At 40.8% G+C, this 11091-nt stretch overlaps 2 non-coding genes across 2 annotated transcripts; one reads left to right on the plus strand and one right to left on the minus strand.

The window, feature by feature from the left end:
• The first annotated feature begins 4558 nt into the window (after nt 1-4558).
• On the plus strand, nt 4559-4640 carry TRNAS-GCU (transfer RNA serine (anticodon GCU)). Its single transcript has one exon. It is a non-coding gene; the product is annotated as a tRNA-Ser (tRNA).
• Nucleotides 4641-8746: 4106 nt separating this feature from the next.
• On the minus strand, nt 8747-8818 carry TRNAQ-UUG (transfer RNA glutamine (anticodon UUG)). Its single transcript has one exon. It is a non-coding gene; the product is annotated as a tRNA-Gln (tRNA).
• Between the last annotated feature and the right edge of the window lie 2273 nt (nt 8819-11091).

The raw sequence follows: 11091 nt of genomic DNA on the forward strand, positions 1-11091 counted from the left end.
CCCTGCTTTGTAGGACAGTGATTTCAGACTGCAAATATCCTGTTCCTCATCAAAATCTCCCCCAAGATTTAACATGCACAGTCTGAGCAAATCTTTATTATGATTGTTACAGAATAATGATTTTCCAACTCCAGTCCTTCCACCATATTTACAGTCAGTGCTTGGCATGTTACTAAACAATCATTTGTATGGATTTCTAGTTTTTTGATGCTTTATAATTGATTATGATACTTAACTACTTTGGTGCACAAATAGTCCCAGATTTGGCCACTGGGAGTCCCTTCAAACTGGCTTCCTTTGTCTGTTTGAAATGTCTCCATCATTTTTTTGAGTCCTTTTTACTTTCTAAGCCACTGTCTTGTTCACACTCTCCTAGACTGAGTCTGTCCTCATGTCCAGTAAATAAACACCCAACACTGGGATTCTGCTCAACAAAAGTGGATGAGGGAGCTGATGATCAGGATGAGAATTTGGGCTGGGGAATTTGTTTTTGTTTTTTTAACTGAGTCCTACCTCCTCTGATATACCCAAAGCAAATAGGGGTAAGGGGGTGGAAATCACAAACATAAACTTGTTGCGTGAAAGAAACTAACAGAGTGTATGATTCCTTTTGTATGAAATTTTAAAACTGCCCAAACTAATGTATGGTATAAGAAATTAAGTCAGTTCCTGTCTTGTGGGTAGTGGCTAGAAGAGGACAGGAGAAGAGCTTCTGGGATACTGGGAATGTTCTCTTTCTTCATCTGGGTGTTGGTTACACAAATGGGTTCACTGTATGAAAAGTTGCCAAGTATAATTTGTGTACTTTTTCTGTATGTTTGTTATACTTCAATATGAAGTTTTCAAACACAAGAACAGTGTTCAGAGATATGTTATTTCAGTCGCTGAGGGGTTCCTCTTCCTGTTTCTGCCTAGGGTTTATCTCCACAAGAGATTTCCCTTCCACGGTAAAGTGTTTACCAAGGATATCATGATTAACCTTGAAGTAAAAGAAAAGAGCAATTCGTTATTGTTTCCTAAGACATGATGTATAGTGGCTAACACAGAGCATCAAGATGCACTATCAAAGTTCAACAAGAATCTTTTTATGTGGGAAAAGGAAAATTAAATGAACTAGTTTTTGGTAAGCTTTTATCTTCAGAGTACTAGAGAATTGTATGTGACCTGAATCCCCTGATTTAGTGTTTCTACACTTAAGTGCGAGTTCTCTTTTTTCTCTTTCTGTTTTTTTTTTGTTTTTGTTTGTTGTTGTTGTTTTTGTTTTTCCATTTTGTTCTTAGGCAGACAAGGCAATGAGAAGTGATATCTGGATCATTTTATTGGCATTTCCCCTCCTAAAATACTCTCAAATCCAATGGTGGAGTCTTGCCTCTGTCCCTCCAACTTGCAGCTCCCTCTGGAGATGCCCAAACATCCTCAAGATCAGTACTGACAGGGCCAGATTTCAGGTCCATACTCTCCACAGGGCAATGCTCTATAGCATATATTTCCTCTTCTTCAATTTATACTCATTTTAACATCTCCTCAGAAAGTTTTTAAAAGGTTTTAAGAAACCACAAAAGAGGCCTAAGGAGCAAATTAGCAAGATCCCTTTACCCTCCCCAGAGGTCATGCTGGGCAATTCTGCTTTCTGAATGAGAAAGTCCAGTGAAACCTAATGTGAGACAGACATTTTTTCAGGAGCAAACACCACTTGGATTTTGCAATAGAGAACACTGGCCTAGGGAGAAAAGGGAAACAGTATTATCTATTTGTTTACAGAGCCTTGCAACCTGCCAGATTTGGGGGTTGAAATGGCCTTGGAGATGTCTCAGGTGCCTGGGTTGGATATGTTATTTAATCTCTCTAAATCTCAGTTTCTTCACATGTAAACTGAAAATGATAATACCTATATTTCATGACTGTTGTGAGGTTTAAAGAAGAAATGTACAAAACTTTTATTCACTGGGACCTAGAACAGAGTGTGCTTTTACTATTTGGTGGCTATTCTTATTGTTGTTGGTATTAAACTGGAACTTCTCAGCCTGGAGTAATCTAGTTGTATCCCTTTGATAACCGCCATCTTCCCCAGCTCAGGAATTCCCCATGTCTTTGGGACTGTATATTATTTACTGGTCATAAGGATCTCTGAAGATACAAGGGGAACCGCAGGGAAAAATATGACCCCTCTGTGAAATCAATCATATTACAGAAAAATGTTCTTTAAATACTTTTTCTCAGAAAACATGGTCTGGATAACAGGCTCACTGCTGTTAGAGAAAATAAGGATCCAGGTAATTTTTCGATGGGAAAAACAGATTTTTTGTTACCTATGGAAGTAGAAATTTCCAAAACCTACTTTAGGTTAAATTGTTCTTGATGGATTTTTGGCAGGAGAAGGTAAAGAGGAAAAAGCTATGAGAGTGGAAAAATAGTGTTCAAGAAGGATTGGAAATAAAAACTAGGGATCACACCAAGCCCAAATACTCTGGCTTTTCTGTGAGAGAACTCACACATTAATAATATTTAGAATGAGAAGAGTAGAGAAGAGAAAAGAGGAGGACTAATGACTAGATTGAAGACAAAATTAGATGCTGTGCCTGTTTACAGTAAGCATCGTTGTAAAGTTTTCCCTAAATATCTCGGAGATATGCCCAGGAGTTATATCACTGGGTTCAAAAATATATGTACTGTGTAAGCCAAATTACAGCCGTCAAAGTTATCTAGGTCCTAAACCCTGGAACCTGTAAATGTTACCTTATTTGGTAAAGGAGAGTGAAGATATGAATAAATCAAGGGTCTTGGTATGGGAAAATTATCCTGGATTATCTGGATGGGTCCTAAATATAATCACAACTGTCTTTATAAGAGGGAAGCAAAGAAGAAGAAGGCAATGTGTGGACTGAAGCTAGATGCTACACTGAAGGCTTTGAAGATGGAGGAAGCAGCCACAAGTCAAGTAATGCAAAGAATGCAGCTCTAAAAACTGGAAAATTAAAGGAAATGTTCACCAATTATGACTGACTAGAAGCTCTGATGGACCTCCTACTTCCCAACAATTAGTCCCTAGATAGTGCACTCTTTGTGACATTTCTGGTCTCACAAAGAGTTGGAGAATTCTCTAGGGAGGTCACTCAAAACAAACAAATATGATATTATATGGGGCCTAAAGTCATTCAGGAGCACGTGGAGCACAGGTCAGGGTGACTAGTGATAAGCTCTAGATGTGGGAGCCCTGCCTAGGGTGCCTGGGAATCAGAGCAGTTGGGAACAAGAACTGCAGGAAGCCGACCTGGATCAGCAGAGGAGCAGGTTATCTTGAAGCCAAACGGCAATAGAAATACAACTGTGGGGATGAATATTTAACATCAGAAGAGCAGAGAGGTGGAGGAACTGAGCCTGGACTTCTCCTTATGGGCCAAAACCTGTAGTGGGAAAGAAGTGGTTCAGGGTATGTTGTATGTTGAAGGTGAGTTTATGAAATTCAGTAAAAGAACATGAGAGGGAAAGAAGAGGGTCACTCTTGCCAAAGTTGAGAACCGAAGTAGAGATTTCATAGGAAGGAAGGAGCTACAGCATTTGGGCATGTGAGAGTCTTTTCAAATTTCTCTCCAAAAGTCTGCACTAAATGTAGAAAAGCAGTTGAACCCTAGCGAGTGACAGGGGTTTATTGATGCTGAGTTTATTTGAAGTTGTCAAGTTCATCTTCCTCCTGGGGGTGGGGAGGGTGGGGAAGAATGGTGGTGGTGGTGGAATTGTGGAGGCGAGAGGGAAGGAGTGGATATGGAACTGGTGAAGTGGCCTGCCCGAGGTCACACGGTGAGTGGGACAGAACCACAACAGGACCCAGGCGTCCTGGCTTCTGCACTAGTGAAGATTTCCCCACCTGGCCCTTCTCGGTGGGGAAGGGCCACCAATCTGCTCTAAGACGCCAATCTGCTCTAGAAACAAAACGGCCCGGTCAGGACAGTTGCGGGTTTTCTGCTGATACTTTTTTTCAACCACGTTTTCATCCGTTGCTGTGTGTCTCAGACTGATGAATCCCAAGCCCCAGAGAAGGTAACAAGACCGAAATGAAGGAGTCTTTCAGCAGTCCAGCATATTTCAGAAGCAAATATAAGAACTACAGAGCCAGGTTTTGATGTTTCCTGGTCTCTCCCAGAAAACAGGAATCCCGGGACGTGTTCTAATCAGGACGTAGGGAATTCGGCCCCTCGAATGCAGAGTGCAACGGCAGAGGCACCCTACTCTCTGGGAGAACACAGGGCAGCTGACTGGAGCCGCGTCAGCAAATCAGGGTTGAAATCCTGGCTATGTTCATTCATTCATGTGTTCAACAAGGACCTATGTATTTAAATAACGACGTGTACTGGTTTTACCCGTTCATTTTGTATGTGCCAAGTAATCGAACCACTCTAAGTGTCATTTTCAGTTTTATGGTTGCTGTGAAATGTATATAAAAAAATATCTGATTGTGAGGATTGAGTCAGGATTAAACCAGAAAAGAAAGGCAATTAGATATAGTACGACAGAACGGAACTGCAGTAATGAAGGACATGATTTTGTCCCAACATCATCAGACGAGGTGGCCGAGTGGTTAAGGCGATGGACTGCTAATCCATTGTGCTCTGCACGCGTGGGTTCGAATCCCACCCTCGTCGTGAGGTTCTCTGGACCTTGGCGCCTTCAGGGCGGCCACTGTGTGAGCAGGGTGTTCTTCACTGACTCACTTCCTACTTGTCATGTGGATAGTGCCTATGAACATCTATAGCAACTTGCCTCAGAGCGGGAGGTGTACTTATATTCACACGGACTTTTTCGAGGAAGAGCGATATAATAAAACATTGCCTAGATATACACAACAAATTATTATATGTTGTGTTACACTTGCAGGGTATTTTCAGCCTATTTTTAACTGTACTGCAATTTTCACCAAGTTTGTTAAAGAGACAAAACTGAAAATATATCCCACATGACATTTCCTATTAGATCCAAGGATTCCTCCTTTAGCAGAACAGAAGAATATCAGTATTGTGTAGTTTCTGCTGTGATCTCCAACTTGTCAGAACTTTGGGGCAAAATATTTTTATATGTATATAAAATATTTTATAAAATAAATTTATTTAAGTATTTTATACATAAAATATAGTTTAATTTAAAATTATTTAAATATTTATTAAAATATCTCATATATAAAGCTATACAGAAAACTCTTGCATCCTTTCTTATTTTCCAACCACCTAATTACATTCGCCACAGATAGCCATTGTTATTAATTCCTTCCAGAATCATATTAAGCATATATGAATATGTACCACGTGCAATAAATATATCTTTTTATCTCAAAAAGGGGTAACACAAATGATAACATACTATGCATATTGGTCTGTACCTTACCCTTTTCCCCTAAGCAATATATCTTTCCATATCATAAAAAAAAGTGACAGTTTATGCTTTTCCAAGGACACATAGTATTCCAACCTATGGGTTACTGCATATTATTTAACCAGCCCTCTATTGGACATTTAGGTTTTTCCCCCATCTTTTGCTTTTACAAACTATGCTGCAATGAATAACTTTATACATTTATATATAATATTATACAGAGAGATATTATACAGAGAGAGATTATACAGAGAGAATATTATACATAAATAACATTTATGTATAAAGTTATTCATATATATGTATATGTAATTTTGAATATGTGCATTTGTAATACTGCAAGATAAATTTCTAGAAAGGAGTTTGCTGAGTCCTAAGATATGTGCATTTGAAATATTCACACCTACTGCCAAACTGCCCTCCAAAGGAATTTTATTAATCTATACTCCCAGCCAGTGATGACTGAGGTTCTTTCTCCCTTCACCCTCTCCAATATGCTATGTTGTCAACTTTGGCTTCTCTGTTATTTTAGTAGGTGATAGTGATACTGCAGTGCAATTTAATTTTCATTTCTTTTACTACAACAAAATATTTGTTACATTTATAAAGATAGAATATTTTTTGCTTTATTTTATTTTATTTTTTTAAGGTGAGAGCAGTATTTGAAGTATGATCTCTAGGCTGCTTCAAGTGCTTGTTGTGAATGAAGAATTCTGGGCCTCACTCTTGATCTATTAAATTATGATCTCAGGGAGTGTGCTCTGGAATCCGTAATTTAATAAAGCATCCAGATGCTTCTCATGTTGATCTTAAAGCTTTGTGTCTGGCTGAGGTATCTATGTATTACATCCGATCACCCAGAATGCTCTTTATTTCTGTAAATGTTCAGCCCAGGAAATCTGCTCCTGCCTTCAATTTTACCAGCCACATCCTCATATCTTGGACAAATTTTGAAATCTGTTTTTATATCCTCAGGAAATTGGCTACCATTAATTAATTCAGTCATCTACATTGGACACACATTCTCTACATTTATTGCACCCTCAAATTCTGAGTTAGCTCTCTTTTCTGAAAAAGCAGTTTTCCCAGGATGTGTCTATCAGTTCTTTGAGGAAACTGTGAAAGAAAAATTGCACCAGATGGAGTCAAACAGACAAGGAAGACTTTAAGACTATTGCAATCAGGAAGATTAAACTCCATTCAGAATGCAACAGAGGCAGCTGAGGATTTTTAACCAAAGGGGCAGAGTAAGGAGTCATTGCGTGGAAAATTACTGAAAGAAACTTGATTAAATATCAAGAGTGAAGGAAGGGGAACTTGACTGGACATCAAGGGTGTTGGGGGGATTCTAGATAAACTGGCTTAGCGGGATTCTTGCCCAGACTGGAATCAACAGGATTCTTTACTATAACTGGGCTGGGCAGGCCAAAGATGGTTTGTAAGAGGGCTCAGAGGAGCTTGACACAAGTTTGGTCAAGGAGGGAGTCCTTGTTAATATCCACAGGGATTCCTTCAGCTTCCTTAAAGAATGGGAGATCCACAGACCAGATAAGGTCCCTACAGAAGTGTCCACATGCTCTCCCAGCCTCTCATGCGTCTGTTACTGGTTCTGCCTCCCTATATCAGCTGTTCCTTGGCCTTCTCTCCAGCCCTGGGTCACTTGAGTGCAGGTACCTCCTCCAGCCAGGTATGTTTCATTACTGTAATTTAGAGGCTTGGAATAATGTCTGATTTACTGAATTTGAGCTAGGACAAATGGGTCCTTGATGCCAAATATGACCATAATGATTATGTCATTAATTTTCCTTCAGTATTTGAGATGAAGTGGTTCTCCCTTTTGTTACGTCATTTCCTAAAGTTCCAGGAGGGTGGTTGGAACTCTGGAGTCTATTTGAGGTTTTGGCTTTGGGTTAGGATGTTAGTGCTGCAGATGTCTGAGAACCACAGGCTGGAGGTGGCATTGGTTGGAGAGAATGCAGTTAGAAACTCCCCACCCCAGGAAGGCTATCAGGTCAGTTCAGAAAAGAGAGGATACTTTGGAGGATACTTTTGATCATACTAGCATCAACAAGGTTGAAAGAAGACAGGACCACACCTGCTAAGGCAACACTCCAAGCAGAAAATGTTATTTCCCCTGGCAATTAGCATCATCACAGACCATCTACGTAGAGATACAATCAAGTGCTCATAGTGGGAAACAAAAGAATCTGTTTTCATAAACTTAGTAACCTTACTTTGTTACAAAGTCTCTGTGTAACCAATGGTAAATCATAATATGAGTCAATGAAATATTTATAGTTTAGTGAGTTACTGGAATTGGTGAGAGTAGGACTTGATTTACTTTTTGGTTACATATGAGAACATTAAAATGTTGAAGCAAGAAGGAACCTGAAAATAGATCACTGGATTTAAGGGTTGCCTATTATGACATAGAAGAGATTAATCTGTACAGAACATAGATACCTATCTCCTCCTAATTTAGTTCCTGTCCAGCTGAAGGAAATCTTTCCTCCCACTCGCCTACGTTTCTCATTCTAATGGCAAATGGGTGGCTATCTAGAACTAACTGGACTTTCTACGTTTGATCAGCTTTGTCTCCAACGTGATCTCTGTCTACACACAGAGTACTTTTTCAGGGGGACATTTCTTGACCCTGAGCCTCAGCTCCATAGAACCGTTTCCCGGGTGCTTCGGGTGCAGGTGTTTGGCACTTTCTGAGGAGGTCGCGTTCAGAGGTTCGCTCCATTTCCCGCGGGCCCGACCGCGGGAAAGGGGAGACGCGGGGAGAGACGTGAGTTTTTCTGCTTGGACGGCAGGAACTGCGCGCTCCGCGGCTGCAGGCTTTCGAGGAGTTTCCAAGCCGGCTTCGCATTTGGGGTGGGTGATGAGAACGAGAAGAAGGAATGAGAGAAGGCAGAGGAGAGTGAACTGTCTCGGTGAAATGGGAATGGGAAGAGGAGGTGAGAAGTGACCCCGGACGGAGAAAGCGCGCTCCCGGCCGAGGCTCGGCGACTCGGCACGTGGGGTTTTAGGCTTAGGAGCGGGTGCGGCGAGGAGGCCTTGGTACCTTGGAGGTTTTGAGATGCGGTCTCCATCAAGGAATTGCGCTGCTGGAGCTGTTCCGCCCGAGCCCTGAAAAGTTCATGAGGTTGCTGGGAGGCTGACCATTTCTAGTCAGCCTCCTTGCTATTGAACTTTGTGTGATTGGAAAGCTTAATTTTAAAGAATTCGTTAGTTCCCAGGAGAAGTATTCTGTCCTTTTGTTTGAACAGAGTCGTAGAATCCAATACGATTGCACACGACCACGAATGTGTAAAGCAGAGGAACGCTTTCTTTCCGGTTCAGATATGATCCCAAGAACTATAAAATGTTCCCCCAAGAGAGGTCCCACCGAGATTCGAACTCGGATTGCTGGATTCAAAGTCCAGAGTGCTGACCATTACACCATGGGACCAACCGAAAAGGTAAACCTCCGTCTGTAATCATAGTTAAATATTTCCTTCATAAGTTTTCAATAGCTCTAACCCAGAAGAGTTAGGTCAAGCTTCAGTGAGACCACGCTGATAATGAAATCTGACGCTTTACTGTCGCTGGGGAAGAGGCATTGGGCAAAATATCATTCAGGGCAATCCGGGCACTCTCTCTTCTGCTTCTGTTGGGAGCATAAATTAATTTTCGGAAGACCAGCAGAGGCGGATCCAGATTTTGTGAAGTCTGAAACTTACACAAGTTTCTTAAAAAGGACACAAGGGGGTCCTTTTTAAGAAGAAGAATAGACATTCTCAACAGATACAGCTACTCTAAAGCATATATAACGTATCTGAGGAAAAATTGGAATAAAAAGAGGTCGCAGTCTTAACTAATTTCCATTATAATATACTTTTGCAAATTTTACAAAAACATATGTTCATACAGGGCGACCCCTTCCAGGGCCTTGGAGAGCAGTCTTGACACACTTAGTGAAACTCATGATAAATACCCCTCCAAAGAGCAGTTTGGCAATATCTATCAAACTCATCTCTACTCAGCAATTTTTCTTTAAAAAAGCCATCCTACAGAAATACAAACAATTAAAAAATTAAAATATATGTCTAAGGTTGTTCACTGTAATATTTTGCAATATCAGAAACTTGAAAATATGCCCATCCATTCAACGGAAATAATATACTAAAAAGAATGGGATAGATGTAGGTACCCACATGTTGGTTTGGCAGTTTCTGGAGAGGATTTAATCTAAGTTTAAAACAAATAAACACAACCTAGAAATTTGCTGAATTGTAATATATAGCATGAACTAATTTTTGTGAGTCATAGTTTGTGAGTTTATATATACATTTTTAAATAGCTTAAGAAGCGGAATTGGGAATCAAGGAGCTTCTCACTTTTTGTCTGTTCACTTTTGTGAGATATAGTCACTTTAGTAATTAAAAGTGAAAAATCTACAAAAAAAATTAATGCCCTTCAGTAGAGGACTTAGAAGTCATGTTTACTCCATGCTGACTGCCTCCTGTGCTCAGTATGGCGGTGATCACAGAATGCAGAAAATGAAAAAAATGTAGAAGATAGAATCCCTGACTGCAAAGGTTAAGAGTTGGTTAGGGGGAAACCACAAAAGATAAGTGCAACATGTCAATAGTGGCTAGGAAAATGAATGGGGAGCTCCATCTCAGTCCTTTTGATGATCTGATGACTCGCGCACATAGACAAAAATTGTATATACAATTTCACTGGGTTTAGTGACTCACTCAAGACCATTTACAGACCTCAAAGGTAAAATTTTTTGATTTAGAGATCTCTAAAAAAGACCTTCTGATCCTTCAAAGTCTCTTGAATCAGAAATGCCAAAATGTGAGTAATAACAGGGAACAAAGTAGAAGCACAGAGAGAATGGGGAAAAGGAGCCATTCAGCAATTCAACAAATATTCCTCAGACATCTATTATTTATTGAGCGCTCTTAACAAGGCCGTGGGGGCAAGCTGGGTGGGGAGGAGGAAGAGGAATTAAGGCTGACACTTGCAATGATTCCTAGGCTTCTAGACCTCCAGCAGAATCCACCCATGCCACAGCCTTTTCCTCTTGAAACAGCGTTTTCTCTTTGCTTACCTGCATCCACTCTAGCACTGCCTGCTCCGTGCATCTTCGAATACCTTGCCTGGCAGAGCACACTGCCTTGAAGGAGCATGAGCCAGGCGGGAATTTCCTGGTTGCCCACTTGTAATGACTTGTTAGACTCTGAAAACACGTCCAGATTTTCCTTGTTAGGTTTCTGGGGCCAGTTTCACAGGACTGTTTACAGCATGGCTCACAGGAATAGCTACTCCTGTCGTTAGGGGGGAAGCTCACTATATGGATCTTGATTTTTCCCATCTATAAAATGGAAAGAAGGAACTAGATCTTACATTTCTTTTTTCGAGTCTGATTTACGGTGAATGGGAAAGGAGACAGTGGCCCAAATCTAACGAGAAAAGGCCGGTTGAAGCCTACAAATTCGCTGACTTGGCATTCGCTCAGGGATGCTCTTCTACGTCTGTTTTAGGACGCGGCGGTGACTACTGCGTGTCTGAGTGCAGCGACGGCTTATCACCGTGACAAAAAAAACAACAACCCAGAGTAGCCTCTACACTAGCGCTACTCACACCGTGAACCTCTTTTCACCCGGGAACTGGGTAACTCGGGAGTTAAGTCTCTGTACAGTTTACAGAGCACTTGCCTCCGGGTGCTCACCA

The sequence above is a fragment of the Globicephala melas genome, chromosome 11 (assembly GCF_963455315.2).
Source record: "Globicephala melas chromosome 11, mGloMel1.2, whole genome shotgun sequence".
NCBI lineage: Eukaryota > Metazoa > Chordata > Mammalia > Artiodactyla > Delphinidae > Globicephala > Globicephala melas.